The sequence below is a fragment of the Urocitellus parryii genome, chromosome 11, assembly GCF_045843805.1.
Source record: "Urocitellus parryii isolate mUroPar1 chromosome 11, mUroPar1.hap1, whole genome shotgun sequence".
Classification (NCBI taxonomy): Eukaryota; Metazoa; Chordata; class Mammalia; order Rodentia; family Sciuridae; genus Urocitellus; species Urocitellus parryii.
The window spans coordinates 107,011,115-107,033,667 of NC_135541.1; the positions used below are offsets into that span (position 1 = coordinate 107,011,115).

General features: G+C 36.4%; 1 protein-coding gene across 2 annotated transcripts in view; it reads right to left on the reverse strand.

Moving 5' to 3' along the window:
• Dennd2c (DENN domain containing 2C) overlaps nt 1–22,553 on the reverse strand; it is a 76,886-nt gene that overhangs the window by 39,711 nt on the left and 14,622 nt on the right. The window contains exon 2 of one of the 2 annotated variants that reach the window (XM_077791019.1): nt 219–375. The exons of the other annotated variant lie outside the window; for it this stretch is intronic. The gene's annotated coding sequence lies outside the window, so the exon portion shown is untranslated. The remainder of the gene's footprint in view (nt 1–218; nt 376–22,553) is intronic. 2 annotated transcript variants of the gene reach the window in all.

Genomic DNA, 22,553 nt, shown 5'->3' on the forward strand with positions numbered 1-22,553 from the left:
AATGTGCTTATAATTCAACTTCATGAAGGTATTCCAGATATGGTGACCTAATACTGAGAAAGCATTACTTGTGGTATTTCTCAAGTTGTCAGTTTTTATAATCAGGCATATTTAATTTCCTGAAGTTAAACAAAATGAGGTTTTATAAGAGATTACACACACACACACACACACACACACACAGGGTTGGGGTTGTAGCTCAGTGGTAGAGCGCTTGCCTCGCATGTGTGAGGCACTGGGTTCGATCCTCATAAAAATAAATGAAGATGGGGCTGGGGTTGTGGCTCAAGCGGTAGCGCGCTCGCCTGGCATGCGTGCGGCCCGGGTTCGATCCTCAGCACCACATACCAACAAAGATGTTGTGTCCGCCGAGAACTAAAAAATAAATATTAAAAATTCAAAATAAATAAATAAATAAATAAATGAAGATATAAAAAAAAGAGGTTACACAGAGGTATACAATATTATTTTACAATAAATTAATTCATTATGAACCCTCTCTTAATGAAACAAGGACAACTGGACTATTATAAAAAGGACACATATACAAAGATACATCAAGGAACAAAAAAGTTTATGTATACATCCAAAACAAGAGCCAATTAGTTTATAAACACACCAAATAATTAATTTATTTTTCCTTCTTTACGTTGATAGATAATATCAGTCAATCATATATGCTTATTTCAACTTTACTATTAGCAGCACAGGATTCCACACAGACAATACGAAAGAGAATCCAAGGTGCCATGAACTATCATTGTTTTAAAATATAATAACCTATTTTGTCACTGACTGAACTTCCCACCTCTGCCACCACACCCTTGAATGAAATCAGCAAAAATACTTACAGTCACTGTCATGTTCCTTCCTTCTATAAAGAGGTTTCACTCACTCAGGACCATAAACTGTTTCCTCAAATGTAAAACTTGGCAGAAAACTTTTCCTACCAACTGCACAAAGACCTGCTCTCAAGTTCTACTGTATGCTAGTTATATATAGCAATTGACTCAAAACTTCCTGAGGTAGGAGTCATCCTTCCTTGAGCTCTGTCTGTGTGGCCTTGATTAACAGGCAGGAAAATATCTTCACCCAGCTCTGTCGGTCCAGCTGACCAAAACTGATACAAACACAACACACACACACACTTTTATTCTTGGCACAACAGCTGCTCTTCAGGACCTCAATCAACTTTCACTTAAACCATTCCCACAGTTGGTAGGAAAACCAGCCTTGCCAGCAAATAAACTTTGGGGATGACCTATGCAAAGAAAATCATTCTCAAAAACCTTAAATTAGTCGCTGGGCTGTGGCTCAGCGGCAGAGTGCTTGCCTATCATGTGTGAGGCACTGGGTTCGATTCTCAGCACCACACATCAAAAAATAAATAAAGTTAAGGTCTATTAACAACTAAAATATATTTTTAAAAAACCCTTAAATTAAACTCATGCAGACAAGGAAAACCATAACAAACAATATGAAACCCCACAGAACTCCTAATAAAAGTAATGCATAGAATGTGAAAATCCTATCTATTAAAACTCCCAAAATCCTTTTCTTGTTTCTAATGCTTATAGGGGATTCCTAAGGATTTCAAGGTATCTTTAAGACTCATGTTTTCTTCACTATTGACCAGATAGGAGTTGTTATCTCTGGCTCCTGTAAGCCTTGAGGTTCCTATCCTTGTTAACCTTTTCTTTATTTTTCCATGGTCAACATGCTGTGTCAATAGGTCAAACTGAGGGGGGAAAAAAACATAAAAATTGTCAGGGCTATACAACATTTTTTTTTAACTTGAAAATTGCTGGTAACAAATGGCTAAATCTATGGAATTCAAACACAAGTATAAATGCTGTGTATGCACTGATAATGTTTTAGTGGCAACAGAGTAGCACAGCAGCATAAGCCACTCCTCTCATCTGCAGGTATTACAGAGAAGGCCTACTTACACTTAATGTATGTACTAACGCCTTGCAACTTTCAAAAAATGAATAAACTATTTCAAATATAAAAAAGTGTTAATGCATATTAACTACATCTATGACTGTATTTAAACATGGAAAATCTGTCTTTATAACTGATTTTATAGTTCTAATTTTTGCCAAATTAAATTTATTCCCTTTATAATACAACACACAAGTCCTCACACACAAGTTGTGATATGGTCCCACCAAAAAAAATAAAAACCACTTGTTAAATAAAAGTTGCTTCAGACCTCTCATGTTCTGAGAGGTGCTTCCTAGCACCTCTTCCCCCAGCGCTACCAGTTTTTTGTCTTGACAGCCACTATTGATAGACTTTCTACCCCTAAGTGCTGGCCTAATTTTCAAGTGCTACCTCTCTCCCAAGCTTCATCATTTGAAAACTTCCTAAATTTAGTTAACTTTTTTTTTAAAGTAAGAACATTTTTTATTTTTAATTTTTAATATTTATTTTTTAGTTCTCGGCAGACACAACGTCTTTGTTGGTATGTGGTGCTGAGGATGGAACCCGGCCGCACGCATACCAGGCTTGAGCCACATCCCCAGCCCAAGCTAACTTATTCATATGCACATGTGTCCCTGCAGATTGCTTTTTCAACCTTGCTTCAATAGTGCTAACTGAAACAGAGGTTGCAAAAATCAACACTTTTAAGAAACGTTTTGTTTCTTTTCTTAATAGCACAAAATGAGTCAAAGACTTCTCCAGACTACTAAGTCAAGCAGGACACACAAAAAAGAGCACAGGTAACTACAATGGATAATCTCCACAGAAGAGCAGGCAGAAGTCATTGAGTTCCTCAAGAGAACAGAAGAAGTATAAATAAGAAAAATCAAGTGCAACAAGTTTCTTGTTTGTTTGCATGATAGGCAAGCACTCTAAAGCTGAGCTACATCCCCAACCCAAGCATGCTTTTTAAAAGTATAATAAAACAAAATGCTTGAAGGTGATCCCCCACAGTCCTAGGGATTGAACCCAGGGGTACTCTACCACTGAGCTATATCCACAGACCTTTATATTTTTTATTTTGAGACAGGGTCTCACTAAGTTGCCCAGCAGGTCTTGAATTTGTGATCTTCCCGCCTAGCCTCCCAAATACCTGGGATTATAGGTGTACACCACCACGCCCAGGTGGTGATTCTAAATCATGTTTCTTTGTTTTTATTTTCTATTGCTCTTCTGGGTATTTATTTTCTTTTAAAAAAAATTTTTTTTTTTTTTAAAGAGAGAGTGAGAGAGGAGAGAGAGAGAGAGAGAATTTTCAATATTTATTTTTTAGTTGTCGGCGGACACAACATCTTTGTTGGTATGTGGTGCTGAGGATCGAACCCGGGCCGCATGCATGCCAGGCGAGCGCGCTACCGCTTGAGCCACATCCCCAGCTCTGGGTATTTATTTTCATCTAAGAAATACATCAAGTGTTTGCCAGTTTAAAATATAATCTATAACAACCTATCACATTTAGGATTCTGTTTTTAGTATAGTAAAAGTAACCAATCTAAATCCATTCACATAAATGAAGTTCTCTTAGAGAACATTTCACTGACTCAAGTCAAGTTTCTCCAAACATTTCAAAATATTTTATTTGATTAGACATAAGTACTTAATATAAGAATTGCGAAGAATTTGGAACATTCTCAAAGCTGATTTACAAAATGAAGGAGCAAAATGGTTAATTTCACAGTATGTAAATTTTAACCTCAAGTAAAAGAAAACTAATGAAAGGGACCAGAAAGACACTCACTTCTGGCCAAAACAGAATAACTGAACTAGAAACTAGACTAGACTTCCCCACATAAATAACTACAAAACTGGACAAATATATATAACAAATGTTTTCTTATCCTACATAACCAACATCACAGAGCTGTAGTCCCTGAAAGAAGGGAGACAAATGAGACAGACCCTAGCTTTCTCCTTGGAAAATCCACAAAGCAGGATTGAGAGGGGAACCCAAACAGTACACAGCAACCTTGCTGAATTGAGGATGAAGAGATTTGAGTTTGGAGAGACTGAAAGAGATAGAATTTTCATTTTCGAGGCAGAGTATCAGAAAGGAAGGATTAGCACAGAGAAAAAGTTCCAGAAATTTACACAGGATCCCCTGAAACCTGGGGCCAAACACTAAGGTGCTATGCATAGGGTACTACTACTTAAGACCAGACAATAAACAACAGATGGGAAAAGAACAACTACGTGGGAACCAATGCCCAGAGTTCCCACAGTTGTGGGAAATATTCAAATTTCAACAGCAGAGCAATGACCTCAAACATACAGATAACTCAGTAGAGATGCCGGGAAGTTATGACTTACCAGTAGGACTAAACCAGAAAAGCCTAATTCAGAGCTACCCTAACAAGAATTAAGCTGACTCATAAGTAAGTTCTCACAAAATCCAAACTCAATAATTTTTATATGAAGAGAGCAACATTCAGACATGCAGCAAAGTAACATTTATAAAACCAGCATTCAATCAAAATTACTAAACATGCTAAGAAAATGAGACCCAAACCAGCAGAAAAATCAGTCAACAGAAATACAATAAAAAATGAAAGACAAGAGGGAGTCAGTAGAAAAGAACTTCAAGTTGGCTGTTATAAATATATTCATAAATTTAAAAAGAAAGCACGGCATAGTGAAGAGAAAAATGGAAGTCTTTTTTTTTTTTAAAGGGTGAGTTCAGCCCTCTCTTTTTTTTAGAGAGAGAGAATTTTAATATTTATTTTTTAGTTTTTGGCAGACACAGCATCTTTGTTGGTATGTGGTGCTGAGGATTGAACCCGGGCCGCACGCATGCCAGGCGAGCGCGCTACCGCTTGAGCCACATCCCCAGCCCATGGAAGTCACTTTTAAAAGACAATAAATGAAAAATTCATTACATGGGTTGAATGATCAATTTTTTAGATATTTCAGAAGAAATGACCAGTTAAGTTGAACAAGTAACAACAGCAACTATTTAAACAAAACAAAACAAAAAAACCCTTCTGAAACACAGAAAGGCTAAAACAAAACAAAAACAAACAAACAACAAAAAAACCCAAACCTCATTGAAACAATATCCAGTGATTTACCTTACATATGACTGGAGTCCCAGAAATGAAGAGGAGGGAATAAAAACTAAATATTTTGGGGCTGGGTTGTGGTTCAGAGGTAGAGTGCTTGCCTAGCATGTGTGAGAGCACTGGGTTCAATCCTCAACACCACATAAAAATAAATTTAAAAAAATAAAGGTATTGTGTCCACCTACAACTGAAAAATAAATGTTAATTAAAAACCTAAATATTTCAAGTAATAATGTATGAAATTGTTCTAATTTGATGAAAACTCTAAACTCCTGAGATTCAAGAGACTCAACAAACCCCAAATGAGATAACCACAAAGAGAGCCACAAGGCAAATCATAAACAAAGTGCTAAAAAACAGTGATAGAAATTTTTTTAGAAGTGGCCAGAGGATACTCAGAAGTCTGAAGAAGGTAGACTGCAAGTTTCTGAGGTTAATCTGGATAAGTTAGCGAATCCCTGTCTCAAAATAAAATCATTTAAAAAAGGTTCTGGGGAGCTGGGGATGTGGCTCAAGCGGTAGTGCGCTCGCCTGGCATGCGTGCGGCCCGGGTTCGAGCCTCAGCACCACATACCAACAAAGATGTTGTGTCCGCCGAGAACTAAAAAATAAATATTAAAAAAACACTCTCTTCTCTCTCTCTCTTTAAAAAAAAAAAAAGGTTCTGGGGATATAGCTTAGTGCTTGTCTAACATGTACAAGACCCTGAGTTCATTTCCTAGCGAGCACACACACACACAATTTAAATAAACAGTAACCAGTGTAAAATATGCATAATTTCAGGGCTGGGATATAGCTCAGTTGGTAGAGTGCCTGCATCACATGCACAAGGCCCTGGGTTCAATCGCCAGCACCACACACACACATACACACCCCCACACACAAAATATACTTATACACACTCACATAATTTCCCATAAGGAAAACAAAGTAAGCCAGATAACTAAGTAAACATTTTAAGGTGCTGATGGAAAACCATTGAATCTAGAATTCTAAACATATTCTTCAAAATGAAGGTAAATTAAACACACTTTTTATAAATTTTCATCAGTTTTTTCAGTCAAACAAAAGTTGTGAGAAATTGTCAATAGCAGACCTGCACTTAGGACTGTGACAATTCACAGGTCCAAGTGCAAATTACAAGTGTGAGGCTTCTTTTAAAAAGGCAGGGAAAGTGCCTCTATTTTTTCTTTCTTTTGTTTTTCCTCCTTCTGCAACCTCTCTTTCAACTTATTGTGTATATTTTATTTGATATTTAATGTTGTAAAAAATATTATTAGCCTGAACTTTACAATTTATATATATATATACAATATATGTATATATATCACAATGCCCATTTTAAATGCAACTATCAGTGCATTTAACTTGTATGAAGAATCAGTGAAAGTAAGTAATTAACATTTGGCTTGTCCAGATGGTTGCCTCCAGTTGCCAGATAAAACAAACAAAAGCCATATTCACAGAGAGACAAAGTATCCCCAGGCATGGAGCCAGGCAAGAGAAGGTTCCCAGGCCTCAGGTTAATTATGGGGTGAGTGCAATTCTTCATATGAACATGGGAGCCCAGCCCTATGCTGGGTCTAATGGCTACTGAAGTCCCCCTTCTGCCAGCTGCCAAATCAATATGCCATTGTGCTGGCTGGGGCAGAGTCCAAGGAAGTTCAATCAGGTGTCTGTCTCCCCATCCCATGAACCTGCTGCTCCAACCTATGATGAACAAAAGCCCTCCAAGATCTGCAAACCTCTGCCCAAGTGATGCTCAGTGTCTGGATGTCTAGAAAAGGGGTGGATGAAAGGTTTGCCTCTGTAAAGCCAAAGTCCCCACCTGGTTGACCCCAGGATACACCTTGGTGCTGCCATCATGGGGCCAGACAGACACTGTCATGCCCTACCTGAGACATTAAGGGGCATGTGTGACCAACTTCAACCCTCCTACACCCAGGCTGCATGGTACAGTGACTGCAGGTTAGAGACAGAGAAGGCAAAATCAGACAAGTGCAGGTTTGCCAGGAGGCTGGAGAAGGTAGCGGATAACCCACAAAGAGGAAGTGACAGGAGGTAGAACCATGCATGAATTGAGGCTCCATGGCCCTGGTGCATGGTCTATTGCCTCAACAAATTTCACTATAAACAGAAACTCCCAGTGCCAATCCTGCATAAAAGATACTATTGTTTTCAATATTATATTCTTCTATATATAGCCTACAAGGAAATTTGAGTGCCATCATTCCATCTAAAAATAACTGAATTTAAAAAAAAAAAAGTCAATGGTTTAATTCTCTTTTAAACTGGGAGTGGTGGTACCTGCCTGTAATCCCAGTGACTTGGGAGGTTGAGGAGAAATATTGTAAGTTTGAGACCAGCCTCAGCAATTTAGTGAGGCCCTAAGAAATTTAGTAAGACCGTCTCAAAAATAAAAAGTTAAAAGGGCTAGGGATGTGGCTCAGTGGTAAAGCATCCCTGGGTTAAATCCCCAGTGCCAAAACCAAACAAACCTTACATGATTATCTTACTGAATGCAGAAAAAGGATTTGACAAAATCATATCATTTGTGATTGGGGGGGGGGGGAGAAAAACCTCTAGAGCAAATTAGAAATAGAAGAGAATTTCCACTATCTGACAAAGGATGTTTAAGAAACCACTGCTAATATATTACGTGATTTCATTTAAAAACGGGAAAGAAGACAATGACATCTTCTCTCACTATTTTTTTAAATATTTATTTCATTGTAGATGAATACACGGTATCTTTATTTATTTTTATGTGGTGCTGAGGACTGAACCCAGTGCCTCACACATATGAGGCAAGCACTTTACCACTGAGCTATGTCCTCAGCCCATTCCCTCACTATTTTTATTTAACATTATATAAGAAAATGCAATGCAATATGGTAAGGGAAATTAAGGATCAGAAAAGAAGTAAAACTTTCCTTTTTTGCAAACATGTAGAAACACCAGCAATTACAAACTACTAGACTCCATAAGAGAATTTAGCAAGTTCTCAGGTTACATAGTTAACATACAAGATTTAAATGTACTTCTACACACTAAGAATAATTAGAATACAAAATTTGAAATAACATGTAGCATAAAAACCATGAAATATTTAGGAGTAAAGATATGTACACTGAATGCTGAGAAAAAAATCAAAGAATAACTAAACAGAGAGATATTGTACATAAACGAACTAGAAGATTTCATTCTGTTAAGATATCAAATTCTGGTATGGGAATGTGGCTCAAGCGGTAACTCGCTCACCTGGCATGCGTGGGGCACTGGGTTCGATCCTCAGCACCACATAAAAATAAAGTAAAGATGTTGTGTCCACCCAAAACTGAAAAAATAAATACTAAAAAAAAAAGATATCAAATTCTCTCAAAATTGATCTATAGAGGCAACATAATCCCAGTGAAAATCACAGCAGGCTTTATTGTAAAAATCAATAAGTTGATTTTCAAATTTAAATGAAAATACAAAGGATTCTTCAAAAAGAAGAATAAAGTTAGAGGGCATATACTACCTCACTACAACACATAGAGCTACAGTAATCACAACAACCATATTTTTGCGATAGAATAGACAAATGGATCAGCAGAAGAGCACAGAGTTCAGAAACAGACCCACAGTTATACAGTCAATTAATTCCCACAAAGCTGGGGAAAGAATAATCTTTTCAATATGGCACTGGAACAAATGGATATCCATATGAAAAAAATGAAGTCCACCATTACACACACCATTTATAAAAATTAACTTAATGTAGATCATAATCCTAAATATTAAGAACTAAAACTACAGATTTTCTGGGAGAAAAAATAGGAAAAAAAATCTTTATTACTTTGAGGAAGAAAAAGACTTCTGGTATTGAGGACACACACACACAAACTGGTACCATTGATTGAACCCAGGGGCGCTTAACCAGGGAGCCACACCCCCAGCCCTTTTTATATTTTATTTTGAGACAGTGTCTCACTAAGTTGCTTAGGGCCTTGCTAATTTGATGAGGCTGGCCTTGAACTTGCAATCCTCCTACCTCAGCCTCCTGCAACACTGTGCCACCACACCCAGCTATAAAATAAAACATATCTGATCATAAAGAAAAAATAATTGATAAACTGTACTTCATCAAAATTAAAACCCATTTTGCATCTAGAGATATTGGTTTAAAAATGAAATGGAAAGTCAAAGACTGGGAGAAAATATTTTGTATATATATATATAATGTATACATATATATAGCTACTATATAACTATATATGTAGATATATATTTGACAATGACTTATCTAGGAATATATTAATATATCCAGATATATTAATATTAAATCCAGATTGTATTAATTATTATGACTGCATAAGCCAAACACCACAACTAAGCGGGATACTTTACAAAAGAATTATGAGTAGCCAATAAGCACGATAAAATACATGAAAAGATGAACACCATACTCACCAGGATGGCTAAGACAGAAAGATAATGATAAGAGTTAATGAGCAGGTGGAGAAATGAGAACCATGATTCACTGCTAACAGGAATGTCAAATTGGACAGTCACTACCATGGGGCCCAGGCTTTCAAATTTCTTTTGGGGATAATAAAACTATTTTAAGGGCTGGGGATACAGCTCATTTGGTAGAATGAATGCTTGCCTCCCATGCATAAGGCCCTGGGTTTAATCTCCAACACCACAAAAAAAAAAAAAAGGCAGAAAGAAAGAAAGAAATTATTTAAAAGTACATGGTAGTGGTGGTTAGAGAGCTCTCTGAATACAATACGCCTACAGTCAAAGCCTAATTTGCCAAAATATGAGAAGTTATAAAACAAATCAAATTGTCAAATTAAAACCTGTTCCTACCAAAGTCTAAAAGACACTTGTTAGTCTGTCGTATGCTACTTTAAAACTTTATCAATAAGAAAAAGAATGCAGAGAAGACTAGTTTTACATATCCCATTAACATTTCTTTGTGTAGCACAAAGTGATTTGACATCAGGATAAAATGTAAATATCTTCAAAGTCCACTTTGATATAGAATTCCATGACAACTTCTACATCATTAAAAAATCATCTTTTTTAAAAAAACATGCACACCATTATTAGTCATCAAAGAAATGAACATTAAAACATGAGATATCACTACACACCCACTAGAATGGCTAAAACTTAAAAGAATGGTAATACAAAGTACTGAAGCACCTGGAATTCAAACATCACTGGATGCAATATGGTACCCAACTACTTTATTTTTTTTTCATTTTTTCATTTTAATTTGTTATATACGCAGCAGAATGCATTATAATTCATAATACTCATCTAGAGCACAATTTTTCATGTCTCTGGTTGTATACAAAGTAGAGTCACACCATTCATGTCTTCATACATGTACTAAGGTAATGATGTCCATCTCATTCTACCATCTTTCCTACCACTGTGCTCTCTCCCTTCCCCTCCTGCCCTCCCCTTTCCCCCTTTGCCTGATCTAGAGTTCATCTAATCCTCCCATGCTCCCTCCCCATTATGAATCAGCTGTCTTAAATCAGAGACCAACTACTTTAGAAAATAGTTTGTCAGGGTGTTTTTTTTTTGTTTTGTTTTGTAGGACTAGGGATGAAGCCCAGGTCCTCACACATGGTAGACAAGTGCTTCTCCCATTAAGCTACTTTCCCTGACCTTTTATTATTTTTTTCTTTGATACAGGGTTTCACTAAGTTGTCCAGGTAGACCTGAACTTGTGATCCTCCTGCCTCAGCCTCCAAAGTAGCTGGGAATACAGACTTGCAATGCCACATCCACCCAGTAGTTTCTTTTAAAAGTAAACATGACTGCCATATAACACAGCAATTTCATTAATATTATATATGAAAGGAAAACATGTTCTTATAAATACCTTTACATGAATATTCATAGCTTTATTCATATTTGTAAACTAGAAATAACCCAAAGGTCATCAACAGATGTATGCATAAACAAACCATGGTATATTTATACAATGGAATATTACTCAGCAATAAAAATAAATTAATGATATATGCATGATAACATGGATATGTTTTAAAAACACGGAGAAACAAAAGAGTGCATATTTCATGATCCAGCTTATATGAAACTCTAGATGACATAAAATCATATTTAATGAAAGAAAGTTTGACCAGTTGCACAGGGCCAGCAGGTAAGAATTAACTACAAAAGAGTATGAGGAAACTTTCTAAGGTGATGAAATATAAGCTGTAGAAGTAGTAGTTATGTAAGTAAACACAATTGCCATTGAAAATGTGTTTATTTTGAGGTGTGTTCAAAAAAATCTGGGAAGTCTCTGTTCTAGAAACATTAAAGTTTACTTCAGTGCTAAGCAAGAAGGTTAGAGAATAGATAGTAAGACACCAATCCTTAAAGAAAATAATAGTCTGTTGCTAGATCCAACACCTGCACTCAAGTTGTTTGGAAACCTAAAGGTAAATTTTACATATCAACATAGAACAAATTAAGTTCTTGGAAAGTATACAAAAACATAAATTGGGTTTGGGGATGTAGCTCAATAGGACAGTGCTTGCCCAGAGCCCATGAGGCCCTGATTCAGTCTGCAGCACTACAAAAACTAAAAACAAACAAAAACCCCATAAATTATCACAATAAGCAATGCTGTTAAGAGTATAATGCATCCAGATATTGTAATAACAAATAGCCTTTGGGTTTTTATTAAAGTTTTGGTGTTTATTACTCTAATTTGTTACTTACTGATTGCTATTACTAGGTTGACAATACAAAGATTCTGAGGAGAAAATATGCTCCTTTTATGTTTGGACTCCTTACTAAAAATCTTTTTTAAGTTTTTTTTTTTTTAAGAGAGTGGGAAAGAGACAAGAAGATTCTCTGAATGTAAGAAATCTGTTCCTAGAGGAACAGAATCACTCAACTCAGCAGTTAGTGAGACCAACCACAGAAACAGGTACACTATAAAACTTAGGCAGAGACAATGGTATTGAGTTTATAAGGGAGGTATCATGATATATAGTACAGGCTTTGGAGCTAGACACCTGAATTTAAATCTTCTGGATCTCACTTAGCCATATGGCTTTGTACTCAACTTCTCCAAAGCCTTAAAATTCTCATTTATAACAATGTAATATGACTCACCAGTGGAATTATTAGGAGGATAAATGAAACAATATGTAGAGTGTTTTGTACAAAGTAAGTGGTTATTAATGGTTATGACATTATTATCAAGTTTATTTAAATATTACCCATATATAGATATCAGTACATATTCTGATTAATTTAACTTCTTGGATGTCTTTTCACTTCTATCCCCATTACGATGATGTTAGTGCTCCATAATCTGCAGAGGTGGTTAACAAAATATATTGCCAAGGGACCACAGACTTTCAAGAACTTGACCAAGTTTTTGTTGTCAAAACATTATACTATTATCAGTTTGCAGAAAAAAATCAATCCAGTGGACATAATTTCCTCAATATAGTTAGCTCTCTGCATCTGGAAATTTTGCATTTGTGGATTTAACTAAATGAAGATTGAAAATCATCTGTCCTGAACATGCATGGACTGTTTTCTTGTCATCATTTCCTAAACAACAGAGTATGACAACTATGTGCACAGCAGTTCCACTGTATTAGAAACTATAAGTAATCTACAGATGATTTAAAGCATATACAAGGATGTCTATAGGCTATATGCAAATATGATTCTACTTCATATAAGGGAGCTGAGCATCTACATATTTTGGTATCCACAAGGGGCCCTGGAACAAATCCCATGGACATGAAGAGATAAATGTATTAAGTTTTTTCTACACAAATTTATTTTAATCATTTGACACTTACTACTATTTAGGATGCAAATCAATATTAACTTACTGGTAAAACAAGCAAATGTGCAAATATTAATGAAAAAAACTGAGAAAAGAAAACTACACAGACTTTTAAATCTTTTAAAAATGTCATTGGGGGGCTGGGGATGTGGCTCAAGCGGTAGCGCGCTCGCCTGGCACCACATACCAACAAAGATGTTGTGTCCGCCAACTAAAAAATAAATATTGAAAAAATTCTCTCTCTCTCTCTCCTCTCTCACTCTCTCTTTAAAAATAAATAAATAAATAAAATAAATAAAAATGTCATTGGGGAAGGAAGGTATAGCTCAGCAGTATAGCACTTGACTAGCAGGTGTAAGATCCTGGGTTTGACCTCTAACATCACAAAAAATAAAAACAACAACAACAACAAAATTCACCTGTATTTTTATAGTGCATACACAAAATATTGTCAGAGTTACTACTTTTTAAAAGGGTTTCTGGTTTAAAAGATAAAATCAAATATGCAAATATTTCATGGTATACAAGAGATAAGATAAAGTCCAAATTCCTTAAGATGACATAAGAGTCTTTCATCTTCTGGGGCTGGGGTTGTAGCTCAGTGGTAGAGTGCTTGCCTAGCATGTGTGAGGCACTGGGTTCAATCTTCATCACCACATAAAAAAAAAAATCAATAAAATAAAGGTATTGTGTTCATCTACAATTAAAAAAAAAGTCGGGGCTGGGGCTGGAGCTCAGTGGTGAAGCACTTGCCTTGTACATGTGAGGTACTGGGTTCAATCCTCAGCACCACATAAGAATAAATAAAATAAAAGTATTGTGTCCATTTACAGCTAAAAAAAAATATTTTTAAAGTCTTTCATCTTCTGATTCCAGCTTTGACTCCTGCCATTTGCCTTGCTGACCTTCTACATATATTCCAATATTACCAAATAATTTGCAATTTCTAGCAGTCCAGAGATAGAACACTGGAATCACACAGAATTCAAATACCAGCAAATTTGATGCTTGGATATGAAACTTAGTCAAATTACTTAATTATTCTAAGCCTGATTCCTTATCTGTAGAATAATAATAATGATTATACTATAGATAATACTATGCAGCACTTACTATCAGGCAGACATAATTCCCACTTTATCAATATTAACTCATCTTATTCTTATAACAGCTCCATGAGCTAGATTCTACTAAAAACAGTTGAGGAAATGGGATTTTAAGAGACTAAGTCTTAGCATCCCAATATCTGTCATATCAGACATAGATATTTATTTTAAAAAGTGGTTTTCAGATTTAAATATGAGATATAAATACAGTATTTAAGGTAGTTTCTAGAATATAAAAACTACTGAATAAATGACAAGCAACTATTAATTTCTCTCTGAATGTACCATAAGACCAGTCGAAAGTGTTTCTGTGAAACCATCCTTAGCCCTTTCCCTTGAATCTGCATAATTCTATTATATCTGTTAGTATATTGCAATACCCTTCAAATACTCTTAAAACAAATACTTCTGTACACCTTTGCCATGATCTCAAGCCTTAAGACTCTGAAAAGAAAGGTGTGTGTGTGTGTGTGTGTGTGTGTGTGTGTGTGTGTGTGTACCATGAAAATCAAAGGGAGATCAGTAGAGGAAAGAGCCTGGGGGATAGAAGGAGTGAAGGGAGAGGGGAAGTGCTGGGAGTAATACTGGCCAAATTATATTGTTATATTGTGTGCATGTACAAATATGTGACAGCAAATCTCTCATTATGTACAACTATAATATGCACCAATAAAAAATGAGGAAAGAAGTCAGAAACTCAGGAGGCTAAGCAGGAAGATCATGAGTTCAAAGCCAGCCACTGCAACTTAGCGAGGCCCTAAGTAACTTAGTGAGATCCTGTCTCTAAATAAAATACACACACACACACACACACACACACACACACACACACGGCTAGTGATGTGGCTCAGTGGTTAAGTGCCCCTGGGTTCAATTCCCGCTACAAAAAAAAAAAAAAAAAAGTGGAAAGAGAAATAAAAGAATCTTAATGATTCTGTAGTCATTCTTACTGGGGATACTTAGAAAAAGAGAAAACTTCAAGGATGAGACTGAAAGGGGGTTAGCATAATTTGTCTGAGAAGACTGAAGTAAACCTAAACCTCAGAATGTCACTCCTGTACTAGTTATAGCAGAAGTAAATTATGTCTCAGAGAAAAAGTAAACATAATAAAATGTGTTCAAGTATGGGTGTGAAGCCGGATGTGGTGGCACATATCTGTAATCCCAGTGGTTCGGAGGCTGAGGCAGGAGGATCACAAGTTTGTGGCCAGCCTCATCAACTCAGCAAAGCCCTAAGCAACTTAATGAGACCCTGTCTCTAAATCAAAAAATATAAAAAAGGCTGGGGATGTGGCTCAGTGGCATCCCTGGGTTCAACCGCCAATACAAAAAAAAAAAAAAAAAAAGAATGTGGGAATTTCAAATGATTACATTATTTGCTTCTCTGAATTTTCTATTAAGTATATTTAAATTAAAATATTAATATATTACTTAAGTTGTAAAGCCTAAGGGCAAATTTTTAATAAAAGCTATAGGAAAAATCTTTCCAGGAAATACTTAATTGACTTTAACTAAAAATACTTTAAGGCAAATGAGAAAGGACCAAACCAATGGAGAAAAAAACAAGTGTCAAACTGGTTTCTACTTTTTGACCTTAGTCATCTTGTTGACTGTTTCTTGTATAACAAATCTTCAAAGCAAGCACATACAGGATATCAGCCTTTTATCTCACTCCTATCAGAGGAAACAGCCTTATTAAGTAAGTAAAAATGGTTCCCAAAATAGCAAAGAAAAATTTAAAAATCCTAATACTCGTAATATACAATAAAATTTCTCCAGCAGTTATTGTGTCTAATTGCAAAGCAAGAAACATGAAAGATTCTTCAAAAATAAATCTTTCACATATCTATCAATCCTGTTGTGACATGTCATGGGATTTTTTTGAATTTTTTAAAAGAAGGAATAAAAAAAGATAGTTGATATCATGCAAATTATATTTAGAAGTTGGAGGCACATGCCAAGGACTTACAATAATGCTAACTTTGTTACTATGTTACATAGTTGGCTGTTCACATTACTCACAAAACTTTCCAAGTGACCACAAACCTCCTTTGCTGCCCACTTACTTGAACAAGTACTACTGGAGGTTTTAATAGCCACAGCCATGTGACCCCCCCAGGACTTATCCCCAAAACTAACCAATGGTAATTAATACCTGGGGGCTCTACCTTTAAAATATAACTCTTGGCTGGGCATGGAGCATGCCTGTAATCCTTGCGGCTCGGGAGCTGAGGCAGGAGTATAGTGAGTTCAAAGCCACCCTCAGCAATTTAGCGAGGCTTTAAGCAACAGCGAGACCGTATCTCAACATAAAAGTTTTTAAAAAGGGCTGGGTATGTGGCTCAGTGGTTTAGTCACCCTGTATTCCATTCCCAGTTCCAAAACAAATAAAACTCTCAAGCTGAATATTTTTTTATCTTCACTGGTAATATACTAATCTAAGCTACCATCATGTCTCCTTTTCTGACTTCAATTTTACTCAATTTTCACCTTTCCTATCTATCCTGTCTAACCTAAATTTCCTTGCCAGCCGTGGTGGCGCACACCTGTAATCCCAGTGGCTTGGAAGGCTGAGGCAGGAGAATTGCGAGTTCATATACCAGCCTCAGCAATTTAGGGAGGTCCTAAGCAACTTAGACCCTATCTCAAAACAAATAATAAAAAGGGCTGAGGACTTAGCTCAATGGTAAAGTACCGTTGGGTTCAATCCCCAGGATGAAAAATAAATAAAGCGGGCTCGGTGGCTCACGCCTGTAATCCCAGCAGCTCGGAGGCTAAAACAGGAGAATCGCGAATTCAAAGCCAGCTTCAGCATAGGAGAGGCCCTAAGCACCTCGGTGAGGCCCTGTCTCTAAATAAAATATAAAATAGGGCTGGGGATGTGGCTCAGTGGTCGGGTGCCCCTGAGTTCAATCCTGGGTACCTAAAATATAAATAAATAAATACACAAACAAGTAAACAAAGAATCCTTTCCCCACATGATTTTTTAAGTCTGTCTCCATAAGACTCTTTTTATTTTTTTAAGTTGTAGATGGACACAATCTTTATTTTTATTGTCTATTTTTTTTTTTTTTTTTTTTTTTGTGGTTCGGGGGATCGAACTCAGGGCCTCATGCATGTGAGGCAAACACTCTACCACTGAGCCACAACCCCAGCCCTCCACAAGACTTTTTATTATCTGAAATTCTATGACTATATTTGTTTACTTTTTTGCCCTCTCTCCATGTCTATTTTACCTATTATATTCCCAGCACCCAGAAGAGTATGAACAGTGTAGTAATCCCTCAGTAAATACTTGTTGATCAAATTAACAACATCCTGAATTACAGGAATGTTTAAAAAGAGTTTTATGAAAACTGTGATATCTATTACTTTAAGTATCTCTAAAGTTGCCTCATTTATAGAATTGAAAAACATGTGAAATATTTTAGGTATAAAATTAATAATGCTAACATACTTATTTAAATATTTAGCATCACAATAATAAAAATGTTTTTGTATATTTACTATTTGCCAGGCATTACATGCATGACCTCATTTGAGCCTCCCAACAATACTTACAGAAGGCATCTCCATTTTCTAGAAGAGGAACTGAGGCTAAACAAGATTAGATGACTCTCAAAAGTCATATACACACTATAATCAGGAAAGTCAGAGATTTTTCTCTTCCCCCCCCCCTAGTGCTGGGGATTGAACCCAGGCCTTAAGTATACAAAGAATTCCCCAACAACACCTTAAACTTGGACTTGTTGTCAGAATATCAATTTCTATTGTTGAAGCCACCCAGCCTATAGTACTTTGTTTATGGCATCCCTAAAAACTAACACAAGGAACCACAGTAAGTAAACTACATAGAACCAGAATACATAGAGCCAGTGAAAGAACTTCACTGAGGGGCCAGGTGCAGCTCAATGGTAGAGCGCTTGCCGGGCATGCACAAGGCCCTGGGTTCAGTCTCCAGCACCAAAAGAAAATAAAAGAACTTCACGGACTGAATCAAAATACTCATTTGTCAATTCTATTCACCTTAAGCTAAGTAAGTTGCTACATGACTAGTAATTGACTAGTAAATTATATCTTCTGTAATGTTTATCAACTATAATTGGGTACCTGGTTATTTTACCGGTTTTTTGAAAACCTATCTCAAAATTAAAAAGGGCTGGGAATGTAGTTCAATGTTAAAGCATTGCTGGGTTAAATACCCAGTACCCAGTATTGGCAAGGGGCGGGGGTCGGTGTCAGTAGGTATGAATCCCCCTACCCAACTGGACACATACAGATGGCTTTATGTTGCAATAAGCTAAAAGTGAATAAACAGGTGAGGATGATGTCACTGTCAACTCCTTTTTACTGGGAAATGCCCGCTCTTCCCTTGAGATTTACTTCTTATGAGTATGACTCAGGGTGAAAGCACCAAGGTAAATCTGAATATTAAAAATTCAGTAATGCTTAATTCATTTTCAGATGCAAATTAATTTAAACAGCAATTCTAATTTTTTTTCACACCCTAATATACCATCCTGTGCACCCTTGGAAGATCACAGGTACAACATAAGATGTTCCAATACCAGATAGATTAGCCAGGCACAGTGACACACACCTGCAATTTCAGCAGCTCAGAAGGCTGAGGAAGCATTGCAAATTCAAGGCCAGTCTCAGCAATTTAGCAAGGCCCTAAGCAACTTAGTGAGAACTTGTCTCAAAAAAAAAAAACAAAAAAAAAAAAAAAAACAAGGACTGGGTACATGGTTCAGTGGTTAAGCACCCCTGGGTTCAATCCCTTGTACAAAAAAAACCCAAAAAACCAGGAGGAACAGAAGAGATGTTTGTATATTAATGATATTAAATGATAATAATTATTATTTGTTTCATCTTAAATGTGCCAGGCATTATGCTAAGCACCTACTTTCATTACTGCATGTAATTCTCTTGACAACCTTGACAGGTAGTTATTATGACCTTAAATAGTAGATAATTTTATTATACTGTGAACAAGGAAGCTGAGGCTGAACTGGGTAAGAAACAGCTTTACTTCAAGGCTGTTTACTTAACCAGTATGTATTACTTGTTCATGGGTAGACATAACAATAATATCAGCCAATATAACAGGATGTCAAATGCAACTTTTCCTGTCTTCCCTTGAGTTTTGGTAGGGTCCTCAAAGGCCAAAAATCAAAACAACAGGCATAAAATACTCCACATCTAAGAGCTGTGCAAGTGTTCAAAGTGGGGTGGCCAAAAACCGGCTTTGCTGACATCAGTTCATTACCCTTCTCAAGGCTATAAAGACAAGAATTTGTATTAGTTAATTGTAAGGATTATAAGGGACAATAGAGAGGACTTATTTAAAGAAACTAGATGGGGGTGGGGGAGGTGTTTTCTTGCCTCCTAAGGGGAAAAGGCAAGATATGTCCTGCCCACCTGAAGTCAAGGGACGACCTCAAGGAAACCAACCAGAGTGTTTAGTGGGGATCCCCAGACGTATGGGAGTTTGAGGGACACAGGGATTGGTATCACACACTCAACTCAATTAGCTCATAGCTAGGTCTTCAAAATAACTTAGGTGAAACAGTCAAATGAAAATTCTGAATAGAAGGGTAAGTTTTTCAAACTATCACAATATGGAATATTACATATAAAACTAACATGAATAAAACAAGCTTAAAATTTCATTATATTAATTCAATGATAGGAAAAAAATTTGATCTAATTATTATTTTTAAAAAACTTCCTCTAAGGTAAGTAATAATTGTCCCAAACTAAAACTTTTCACTTATACAAATTATTTCAATTTTCACCTAATATAGTTTCTAAATCACAAATTCATACTCAACTAGGTTTTTCTAAGAAAGCCACTGGAAAATAAAAGGCAGGAAAAACCCTTACTTCCTAAAAAGTGTTCAAGGTTGGGAAAGTCTTCCCAGACACTAGAAAAAAGCTTTACTCTTTTAAAAACTTCCAAAAGTCATAAAGTAATACTACTTTTATTTTTAGAAATTTTGAAATAGAGAAAATAGGAAAAAATGCCTGTCTACCACCTCTAGCATAATCACTGGTATACTTTGGTATATTTCCTCCATGTCGTTTTCATGAGCATATTTTTATATCATCATAATTATAGTATATTTATAATTATAGCCTACTTTTTTCATTTATAGGTATATACAATTTTCAAGGAGCTGAAACTATGGGCACAACAGCTCTCATAAAAACATAAGTTCATATTGAGTGTAAAATGTAACTTTCTCATTCTACAACTAAAAAATCTAGAAGATGAAATTTTCAAATCACATCCCCAAATATACATTCTTTGTGTATTTCATTGCACTTGACAGTATAAAAAGAACACTACTAAAACTGCATTCATATGGTTATTAAACACATGTTTCAGTCCGCAAAGTACCATTTAAAATACAGGGAGACTTTTGTATTCTCAGCTGCTCGGGAGGCTGAGGCAGGAGGATTTCCAGTTCAAAGCCAGCCTCAGCAATTAGTGACTCAGTGAGACCCTGTCTCTAAATAAAATACAAAAATGGGTTGGTTCCCCTGTCTGGGCACAAAATAACCCAGCCGCCACAGAGCCTTGTAGGTTCAAACAGCAACTCTTTATTCCCAAACTCTCACTGGCACTCTACACACACTTCCCAGAAATACACTCCCTTCACCGGGCTCCTCGGGACAATTCCGCCAATTCGTGAGAACTCAACGGGAACTCCAAAGTAGCGGGCATCTGAGGCAGCAGGAGCAGCCATATTTCCAGAGCAGGGTCACCTTACAACCATTCCCTCTAGCAAAATGCCAGGCGTCATTCCAACTAAACTGTGGCTCTCAACAGGTTGGTGTGGCTGGTTGAGTACCCCTGAGTTCAATCCCTGGTATCCACCCACCAAAATAAAATAAAAAATGAAAAACAACTCTTCCTCTTTCTAAACCATGCCTGATGCTAAGGAAGAAGGTAGGGAGAGCCTGTGTGGAGGAGGGTTGCCCTTATGAGCTGTCAAGGCCCAGAGAGAGGAGATGAGCTCCCCTCCACTCCCCCCACCCCCGCCCAGGAGCGGCCCAGAGTAGGGTGTGAGCGGGGAGGAAGATCTCATTAGATGCCACAGTATAGGTTATCAGAGGCAGAGCAGGGTAAGAATAGCTTCCTTCTAGGAGGCGTACCCTAACACAGAGTACTGACAATACTCTGTACCAGTCTATGATTATTAAAAAAGATAAGGTTGAGATCTGTGTGCAGATACGAAAAGGTGTGTAAAACAGAAGTGGGGGGAAAGCCAGGCATAGTGGTGCATGCCCGTAATTCTAGCATCTAGGAGGCGAAGGCAGAAGGATACCAAATTTGAGGCCATCCTGGATAACTTAATGAGACCCTGTCTCAAAAGAAAAACTAAAAAGAGCTGGGGGTATAGCTCAGGGGTAAGGCACACTTGGGTTCAATCCCAGAATCAATTAAAAAAAGAAAAGGAGGGAAAACTTTTTTCTTTAATATGATTCCCTTTTCTATAGACTTTTAAAAAAGCATATACATGCATCTATATTCTTACCCCTCCATGCACACACACTCATTGCCATAATATGATCTTGGACTTTACACACTGACTCCTATCCTCTCTCCAGTCCCTCTTCTCAAAGAAGTTGGTGTGGGCTAGTTCTCATTTTCCTCAAAGCAGAGGAAAGGAATACTTAGGAAATGGTCATCTTGTGATCATCTGGACCTTCTCAGTTATGCTATGGTCAGTTATGGTGTTTTATTATCTTCACATTGGTACTTTTTATCTTATTTTTATTAATTTTTTTCAAATGTAGGTAGTAATGGAATTAGGGTTATATTTTTATCTTTTATATCTTATTTTTACACCATATTTTTAAAATACTATTTTTCATTATCCTTATAACAATATGACTCAATGTTTTTATAAGATTGAATTTTAGAGGCCCACTTACTGATTTATGGTGAGTGGCTACATAAGAAATTGTCAACAATATGATACCAGTGAAAAGGATCTATTGTTAGGGGACCAAGTTTTCTATTTCCCATTTTATGACTTTTTATAATGGTTGAAATTTTTTACCAAGGTTATATATTTTTTCTTGTTTTTCAGTGTTATAAAATGATCTAGCTGAATGGAGAAATAATAAGACTTTAAAAATTGTATTTGTTTTTCTATAGTAAATAAACCCTAATAAATTATTTTTTATATTAATATATAATGATGCAGAAATACCACTTCTAATAACTTATTCTAAGGAAATAATCAAATTCACAAAGATATATGTACAAGAATAGATTCAGAATATTATAAAATTGAAAATAAACTTCTAAACAGGAATTTAAATATGCCATTGTAAATCCATACACTGAAATATTAGAAAGTTATAACATGCTCAAGTTCTCTTAAGTAAAAGAAGAACGTTACAAAGACTGAGTAGTATAAGGTGATTTAAAAATCTATATGGGCTCTTTGTTGAGTGGGCTCCACCAGGCCGAAGTTTAGGCAACCAGGTAAGTCCTGCAGGTTGCCATTTGAAAATCTGGATCCTAAACTTCCTCTGTATGTTCTAGATTGAGGGCTGTCCCTT